Source organism: Desmodus rotundus, chromosome 6, assembly GCF_022682495.2.
Source record: "Desmodus rotundus isolate HL8 chromosome 6, HLdesRot8A.1, whole genome shotgun sequence".
NCBI lineage: Eukaryota > Metazoa > Chordata > Mammalia > Chiroptera > Phyllostomidae > Desmodus > Desmodus rotundus.
Genome location: NC_071392.1, coordinates 148724852 through 148734574, shown reverse-complemented (window position 1 = coordinate 148734574; position 9723 = coordinate 148724852). Strand labels below are relative to the sequence as shown.

Sequence of the window (9723 nt, the reverse complement as noted above, 5' to 3'; positions counted from 1 at the left end):
GCAGAAGTCTGGACAGGAGGTAATGATGCTTGGAGTAGGACAGCAGAGTAGCAAAAGAGGCCGTGAGGAGGGGTTGGGTACATCTTGTACAGAGAGCCCATCAGACTTGCTCCGGACTGAACTCCGGGTGCACCAATTCATTCAACACTCAGGTTTTGGTGCTTGTGCCAGAGTCTACAGTGATAGGTAAGATCTGGTGGAATTTCTCAATGAGCTCTCCATTGGCAGCAATGAGTCACACTGAGAAAAAAAAAAAAAAAGAAATCTATCTGAAGTGTTGAGTGCAGTTCAGGGCAGCTTCCTTGTTCTGTTCATGAAACTTTGAGACATTGGAACACAGGCTAGGGTAGATGCTTGTAGAGAAAGCAATGCCCTATTCATTTACCTCCCAGTCTACAAAAAAAGGGAAAATTGAATGAAAAAAGTCCAAAACATAATGACTTTGTGATCATAATTTTAAAATATAAAAATAAACAATTTCCTGTGAAAATATAACTTAAACATGACTAAAGAAGACGTAGTAAATATAAACAGAATAAGTGTCTGTTAGTAAGTGAGTGGATAAAACAACTATGGGACATTTACACAATGGAATACTACTCAGTCATAAAAAAGAAAGAACTCTTACCTTTTACGACAACATGGATAGACCTGGAGAATATTATGCTGTATGAAATAAGCTGATAAGTACCATATGATTTCACTCATATGTGGAATCTAATGAGCAAACTGAACTAACGAGCAAAACAGAGACAGACATAGATAGAGAGCAGGCTGACAGCCATGGGGGCGTGGTAAGGGGGGGAGGGGGGAGCCATAGCAAAAAGGTCTCATGGACATGGACAACAGTGGGGTGATTGCGGGGTGAGGGGCTGTAAGGGGGATAAATGGCAGTGGAAAACTACAATAAAAATAATTTTTAAAAAGAAGACATAGTGAATATAAATAGAATAATAGCGTTTTAATAATCAATATTTATACATACACAGAACCACACAAGCACTAACACTGTTCTAAAGGTCAATTTCCCCCAGTTCTAGGGAACAACTAATCTTAACATCATACAAACCAGTGCAGAGAACAGAAAAAGGCAGCAAGCCCCCCAGTTCCTTCTATGAGACAGGAACAACCTCATCTCAAAAACAGATAAAAATTACAATGAAGAAAAAATGCAGCCAACTGACTGAGCACAGACATAAAAACATTTTTTTAAGTTGGCAAACAAAATTCCGTAACATCAACAACACCTTACCTCATAGCGTATAAAAATATTAATTCAAAATGGGTCACAGACATACATATAAAACTTAAAATTACCTATAAAGCTTCTAGAAGAAAATAAGAACATCTTTACAACCTTGAAAGAGGTAAGTTTTTAGATAGGACACATAATGCGCAGGTCCTAAAAGAAGGAAATGATAAATTGGATTTCAAAATTAAACAACTTTGCTTTTCAAAAGACAGCATTTTAAAAAATGAACAAGCAAGTCAAAGACTTGGGGGAGATCTGCCAAAAACATTAGATAAAGCACTTACAGCCAGAATGCACATAAAGAGCACTACAATTCAACAATCAGAAAACAACCCGATCTTAAAAATAGGCCAAAACTTTGAAATGCACTTCATAAAGATGATGTACAAAGAGCCGAGAAGCACATGAAAAGATGGCTAACATTAGTCATGGTGGAAATGTGAATTAAAACCATAAGCTGTCCCAACACAGACATTAGAATGGCTAAGGTTTCAAAGACATTCATACCCAGTCAAAGGATGTGAAGCAGCTAGAACTCTCATAGACTGTGGGTAGGAATGTGAAATAGTGCATCCCCTTTAGAAAACAGCTTGGCAGTTATTTTTTTTTTAATTAAACATCTTCCTATCATATGATGGCCATTCTATTCCTAGGTGTTCACTCGTGAAAAGATGAAAACATATGTTTACACACAGATTTGTACATAAATGTTCAGAACAGCTTATTTTTAAGAGCCAAACACTGCAGACAACCCAGGTGTCCCTCAACAAGTCAGTGGATAAACTAATTGTGATAAATCTTGAACTGAAATACTACTCAGCAATAAAGAGACATGAAACGAGAGTTTGACTATAGAAACCTATCGCTGCATTTCATTATATCAATAATTAGAGGAAGGAAGGGGTTTATGATCATCAGTTAATGCAGAGAAAGGACCTTATAAAATTCAATATTCAGTCAGACATTAAAAATAAAGCAAACTAGAAAAAAGAAAGACACTGCCTTAATCTGATAACTAGTATCTTCAAACAAAAACCTACAGCAAACAGAATATTTAATGATGAAAAGGCAGAAGCTTTTCCTTTCAAGTCAGAAAAAAGCCAAGGGTGCCCAACCACCACTTCTATTCCACACTGAACCAGAGGGCAGACAACTCAATAAGAAATCAGATGCGTAACATTGGAAAGGAAAAATAATAACTGGTGTTATCAAAGGCAATGACATTATGAACATAGACAATCCAGATTATTCTATGGAAAAACTATTAGGACAAATTTTTTAAATTCAGAAACTTGCTGGATAGACGATCAATTTCTTTCACACTGGTGTTCAGATAGAAGATTTGTAAAGGAAAACGCTGGTTTGCAAACTCAGGAGCTCCCAGGTGACATCTTAAACTGACCCTGTAACCCTGGCCGGTGTGGCCTGGTTGGTTGGAGCGACGTCCCATAACCAAGAGGTTGCAAGTTTGTTCCCCAGTGGGGCACATACCGGGGCTGCAAGTTCGGTCCTGAGGTCCTGGTCCAGGAGCGTGCGACCCCGTGGTCCAGGAGCGTAAGGGAGGCCACCAATCGATGCTTCTCTCTCTCTCCCTTCTTTTCTCCCTTCCTCTCTCTCTAAAAGCAATGAAAAAAAAAAAAGTGCCCGGATGAGGGTAAAAAGTATACATAAAAAATAAAATACAACTGACCCTTGTACACAGAGGGCAAGGAAAGACTGAAGAAAGTCGCACACCACTCCAGGCAGGTAGGCGGCTGTTTTAAATAAGGGAACTTACACACAAGGCTTGTCTTGAGCGGCTGCAAAGTAAGTAGAGCTCCTCGCCCACCTGCCATAATCTTAAAAGCTTATAGAGAGGCCTTAATGGAGTTCCGTGATGATCGCAATAACACGCTACTCTCTCAAGACTCCATCCTGAAACAGTTCCTAACGTGGGAAGGGTGGGCAAAATGTACCTTCCAAGGACAGGGGAAGGGGGGAGGTGCCGCTGATTGTCCCAGTCCGGCTCACGGGTCAGCCAAAGGTCATGTCCTCTCAATGACCTTCTTCAACACAAGTGTGCTGTTGTCCACAGAGAGAGAAAGAGATAGAGAGACAGAGAAAGAGAGAGAGAGAGAGTGTAGTCAGGAAACATGTTGAAAAATCTTATAGATCATGCATAAAAGCCATACTTTTTCCTAAGGGCAACATCTGGGGCTCGGAAGAGTCTGATGCAGGGGGAGCAACAGACAGCTCTGCCTTGTGGAAGCTCGCTCTAGGGGCAGTGGATGAACCAAAGCGAGGGAGGCTGCAAACTCTTTCTGAATCGTGACTACACGTCTCAAACGTCCTAAGGTGGCTGCTCCCAAAATAATAACCAGTTGAAATCAACAGGGTAAAATTTCCATTAACAAAAAAAACAAGTTCTGCCAAAAGGAATGCAATGCAAACAGGAATTCATACGCATATGACACCTGATTACAGTTTGTAAAACAAAGATTTGAAAAATCTAGCAAATGTTGAGTTTATTAGAAGTCCACAGTGGTGATAGTTACTGGGAAATCTACTAGAAAATTATAAATTGAAGAAAAAGAGATGAAAGAAAATATTACAAAAAACTATATGCCAACCAATTGGACAATCTGAACTAAATGAAATCTAATGGACAAACTAAACTAACAAACAAAATAGAGACTCAGAGAGACAGAGAACAGTGAGAGCTGTCTGAGGGGAGGGTTGCAGGGCTGGGTGAAAAAGGTGAGGGGATTAAGAAAAAAAAAAAAAAACCAAAAAACTCAGACACAGACCACAGCATGGTGATTACCAGAGGGAAAGGGAAATGGGGGGAGGTAGTCATTTTGAATGCGACGGTCACACAGTGCACAGGCTCACTCAACAGCATCTACTGCCCCCACTGCCTAGCACAGTGAAGTCATCATTGTTCACACGTGCGCATTCCAGTCCACTCTCCTTGGCTGCCAGGTAGCACTGACGTGGTGCAAACCATTCTCATTACATAACAGTGGTCGGGCTTCTTCCAGACAGACCTGACATATATTTACAAATCATCTCTGGACCTTTCTCCATTCCTGGGGGGTGAGGGCTTATGGAGAAGTTGGGTGGTTGGTTAAACAGCTCTTTGGGGATGTATTTTCTGCAGGGGCTTGGACCAAATGACCCTGAAAGGTGATACAGTATCTTTTGAATCCACAAGCTGTGTTTATACCCAGTTCCAGATCAGACGAGCTTCACTAACCACAGAAGTTGGGATAAAAGCCAGATGCTTCCCACACATCCTTGTGGTCCTCCTGCCTTCTGGCATATTCCAGGACCAGATTGGAAAACCCGCGCCCAGTTTGGGGGCCAAGTTCGGTGTGCTTTGGGAGGATGTATACGGCTTTCGTGACCGTCCACATGCTCTGGGCTACTTTGGCCCAGTGTGACTTTGGGGTTTCGGACTCATTTGAAATAAAATATATCAGGTGTGGACAGATGGGCTGCCCAACTGCCATTCGAGGGGTCTCTTCCAAATCTTGTGGGACACCAGGACAACCGAATTTCCCCGCCTCTCAACTCCAAAGTCCAAAACACAGCCAACACGGGTGAGGCAACAGGGTGAAGGAGCTGGACGTACAAGTGCTTTTCAGAATTTGCCAAAAATAAAAATAAATTGCTTTTAATTTCAGAAGGCAGAAGGGTTGGACTGATTTTACTGGCTCTCCTCTAAACAGAATTTCCATGTCGAACCTGGGATGCTGAGGGTGAACTATCCCTTCCTGGCGATTGAAACCCGTTGATTAATGTCAAGTTGACGACCCCGTTCCCCCACCACGATAGAACTTTAATTCATCTCACTCAGGCTGCCTCTAACTAGTTTTCAACAACCCTAAACAACCAGCAAGTGGCTATTTGGTGGGTAACATCCCTATTAATAAGTACAAGTTAAATCAAGCATGTTTTAAAAACCTGATCCCAGTAACAAAGTAAATAGAATTTTCTCTGGATTTAAGAGCAAAACACGTCTTCATCAGAAGACTCTCAGATACCCCCCATAAGGCAACTCTGCCCAGCAAAAATAAAGTGCAAGCTACAAATAAGAGGCACAAAGTAACTTTAAAATTTCCTAGTAGCCACATTAAAGCATACGAACAGGTGAAATTCATTTTTTAAATATTTTTATTTCACACAATATATCTGAAATATCATCATTTCATCACACAATTAATATAAAAAGATGGATGAGGGTTTTTTTTTTTTCACATTGTCAGACGTAAGCTACAAGAACCTGAAGAATGGCCGGGATCTCACAAAAAGGGCAACATTGTAGAGGCATGTGATCAGGACCTTGGGAAAAGCCTGGCCCAAGCTTCACCACCACGTGCCTCAGTTTCCCCATCTGTAAAAGGAAGGTAAGAGCTCTGGCTATCTCATATGGCCTAGGGGGTTATATTAGCGAATCTAAGCAGAGTGTTTGGAACCGTGCCTGGCATATCAGAATAATCCACAAATCTCAGTCCCAGGATGCTAATCGGAAACACCTAAAGGCAAGGACTGTTACTCAAGGTCCTGTACACAGAAAGTGGCCAAGGGAGATTTTCTTCTAAGAGGTTCGGACTGGCAGGCACCGCGTGAAGGACTGCCCTGGTCCCACTTTCAGAAATAAAAGGACTTTTTCCCAGGCTGCTGGGGGTGCTGGCGGCAGTCAGCCCTCAGCTGTCCCCACCCTGAGAGGGCTGCCCAGCCAAGACCACGGGCTCCCTTAAATCAAGCCCCTTTCCCAGGGTTGCCTGCTGACAATAAAAGGACTATCAGGACGGCTCCTTCCTCCTCCGGGCAGAGGAGGAAGCCCATCCGGCTCCAGAGCCCCTGAGCCCTGTGCAGGTGGCCGAGGGCAAGCACTGTGGACCACCTGCTCGCAGGGCCCCAAACAGCAGCCGCCTCCTCCCTTCCACAGGTGTCATCCCCAAAGCACTCCCTGACACAGGCTGCCTGTGGACACAAAGCCCACTGGGTGACGATAAGCAGCAAGAACTGCTGGTTGAAATTACAGTTAAGACAATGAATAAATAACAGTTGCCAATGTGTTCCTAACAAGTGTTACTAACCAGGTCAAAACAAGTGTTGCCCATACACCCCATGCCTCATGGATTGTCTTTGAGTCTTCCCACCCCCACCCTCACAGCCACACAAAACAATGGTGGAGGAAATGAAAAGAGCTTCAAGCACCAAGACTCTCACAAAAATGCCGTTCTCCTTTAGGTTACCACCAGAGGCCCGCCGCCGGAACCAGCAGTTCTCTCGCATCTCGGACTTTCAAATTCTCAAATTTGCCCTTTACTTAAAAAAGTCAATGATTTCGCCAAGAAAGTTTGATTAGCTTCTTTTACTTTCTGTAATGAAGTGCCATCCTTTTTACACTTGAAAGGATCTTTGTAATAATGCAACATTGATCTTTTGAATACAGATGAGCTAACCTAGATAATAGGATTTAGAATGTGCAAGACTGGACTCGTGATGATATGTTAGGCACCAGTGCCATCAGGAGGAAATTCAGCATAAAACACCTGTTCCCAGAGACACCGTCTGATGCCACGGTGCTCAGGGTAGGAACCTGTCTCCTCCTGCACGCAGTTTTCATTATGTTCAACATCTTGAGAGAGGAGCCAATATGCTGTGTCCCCAGATGTCCATCACTCAGTGCAAAAAATAAAATAAACAAACAAACAAATAAATAAATAAATAAAAGAGAGAGAGAGAGATTTAGCTCTACGGTCAGGCTTCTCTCATCTGCAGCTTTAAGCCCCAAAGGTCGAGACCTGGAACTCAAATCTGATCCTAGAAAGCAGTTCTCAGAGAACGTTAGTTAAAAATGGGAAGTCGTTGATTCAAGCATTGTTCTGCACCAGGCTCAGCCAGAAGCTGGGGATGGAAGAACCAATGAAACGCGGTTCACGTCCTAGAAGGACTGACAAGGGAAGGTAGGAGAGTTTAGCTTCGGAATAGGAAGTGTGTCCTCCAGAAAACAGTCCAGTAAACTGCTCCTTTTCCATCCCCTCATCCCTCAGAAAAAGACAGAAACGAGAGCCTTTTCGGTGGGCCCCACCCTCCCAAAGAGGCTAAGCAGAGACATGCTTTTCCACAGCCCCCCACACAAGGGGAGGCTGGGGCTCCGGCACAGCCTGCGTCGTGTCTCCTGAGTAAGGAGCACAGTATGATTCAATGTCAGGACAGAATAAAGAAGAACTACCACAGAAGACCCAGCCCAGTGAGGGGACCAAGTACCAGGAGATCTGTGCTATTATTCTCTGTACTTACCGTGTGTTTGCAATTAGCCATATTTGTCTTTTAATTAAGTCCAAATACAGTGTGAGGAGCTGTAACTATGTCACAACAAAACCAAGTGCTGAGTCTGGGACACTGACTCTATAAAGTACATCAATCAAAGCAGACCCTGGGGCCCGGATCTGTCAATAGCTCCCATTGGACACCAGGGGCTATGAGAAGAACTTCGCAGGCAGAATCTCTTTCGGTCCTCGTCGGGGCTGTGGGAGGGAGTTACCCCTGCTTTACGGATAAAAAAAATGGAGGCCCACGGTTAAATAATTTACCCATGAGTTTACAATGATTAGATGGTGGAACTGAAATTTGAACTCCAATTTTGTTTAGTGTGTCTGTCCCCCGGAGCATGAACTCTTCAACAACTGTATTATATCGAACACTTGGCAAAGAGCTAGGATGGACCAGAGAGACACAGGACCAAGGATGGAGACCGGTATACCCAAACAGGCCTCCCCCCCCCCCGCTGGGAAAGGCTTACTGGAAGAAAACAGGTGGAGATAGAAAGGGGTGTTGTGAGGGGAAATGACTGATGAGTGCCAGAAGGGAGGGGGGCTGGGGGAGCTGGGTGGAAAAGGTGAAGGGATTAGGAAGTACAGATTGGCGGTTACAAAGTAAGTAGGCCTGGGGATATAAAGTGCGGTGCAGGGGGCAGAGTCACTAAATGTGGATGGTGCCAGGTGCACACTGGAAATATTGGGGGGAGAACCATGTTGTAAAGTGTACGACTGTTTAACCACGATGCTGTACACCTGACACGAATGCAAAACAACACTGCATGTGAACTGCAATTGAAAACTACAATGAAAAGAAAAAGAGACAGGAACTTGGTTACCAGGTGAGATGTTAGGACCACAGTTCTGGATGCAAAGTACGAGTTTCCAGCAGAGCATCGAGTTTCCAGCAGAGCATCCGAGGGCTGACGATGCTCTCGTTAAGCCCCGCCCAGGAAAAGAACTGGTCCTAGAGTGTGGCCTTAGGCAATAACCTCAACTGTAAAGGTCAGAGCTATAGCCTCCACTACAGTATCATGGCATTCTGGCCCCATAAAATACTAAAAGAGAAGGAAGAAAAGAAGGGAAGAGAAAAGGAAAGAAGGAAGGAAGGGAAGACATTTAAAATGTCCTCGGTCCACATAGTTTGAGAAACCCTGCATGCTATAGCATCCTTCAACAGATTTATAAAGCACATTCGCATACAACTCCAGTTAAACAAGCAATCATTTTCCAAACTTATTTGTCCACTGAGCACCACAAGGCACAGCCTACATGAATAGTTTCTAAAAATGCAGGAGGCAGAAGACCACCCAAAGGGTATTACAGAAAGTGGGGCTAGCCTAAAAAAAAAAGCATAAAGAAGAGCAAAGATTAACCAGAAGTTATGGTTGGGAAGAGTCAAAGATTCCATTTGAAAAAATCAGGACCAGGTTACAAAGAAACTGAAAAAGAATGAAGGGACAGAAAGTGGGAGGTTCCCCAATGTAGTGATGCTCTGGATGTTAAGAGCTCAAAATCTGAACCAGGAGGAAATGCTGGGGAGGGTGGAGTAGCGGGGAGTGAGGTGTATTCTTGCTCGGTGACCCTGTATACGGTGGACAGTGTCAGAGCTTTGACATCAGACACTTCTATTGTATGTCAGCCCTGTCACCTGCCTCCTGGGAAACCTTGGGTTAGGTGCTTAATCTCACTCCACCTGCTTCTCAGCAACCAGCCAACAACGGCTTAAAGAAGGAATATGACTCGCTCAGCGTTTCACTGCCAAGAAGCACCCCAGCCAGGATTCAAGACCAGACATAGCCACCTCCTGAATGAACCTTTGGGCTTGCTACACCATCTCCAAGACATTTGCACCTCCAGCTCCTCAAGGTTGGGGAAGCCAGGCACTCGCCCAAACTCTATGGTTTCCAGGTGTCTCTGAGTCTCCTCTTCCCTATTAGCCAGCTTGTGCCACAGGAAACATTTCACTGCAATACAAAGTTACATCAAATCTTTGCCACTGTTTTTTAAAATTCGTCAAAGCCCACCTTTAGCCTACATATTTTTATCCCAGACACTATTGTCATTTTATTTCACGCCAACAGATATACCCAATCCAATTATAGCACTGGATACGATTCAGGTGACAAGACACTCACCACCCCTTGGAGGGATCTTGGG

At 43.8% G+C, this 9723-nt stretch overlaps 1 non-coding gene across 1 annotated transcript; it reads left to right on the top strand.

Moving 5' to 3' along the window:
* Positions 1 to 268: 268 nt before the first annotated feature.
* Positions 269 to 401, top strand: LOC112319764 (small nucleolar RNA SNORA36 family). The gene has a single exon (XR_002976366.2). It is a non-coding gene; the product is annotated as a small nucleolar RNA SNORA36 family (small nucleolar RNA).
* The last annotated feature ends 9322 nt before the right edge of the window (positions 402 to 9723 follow it).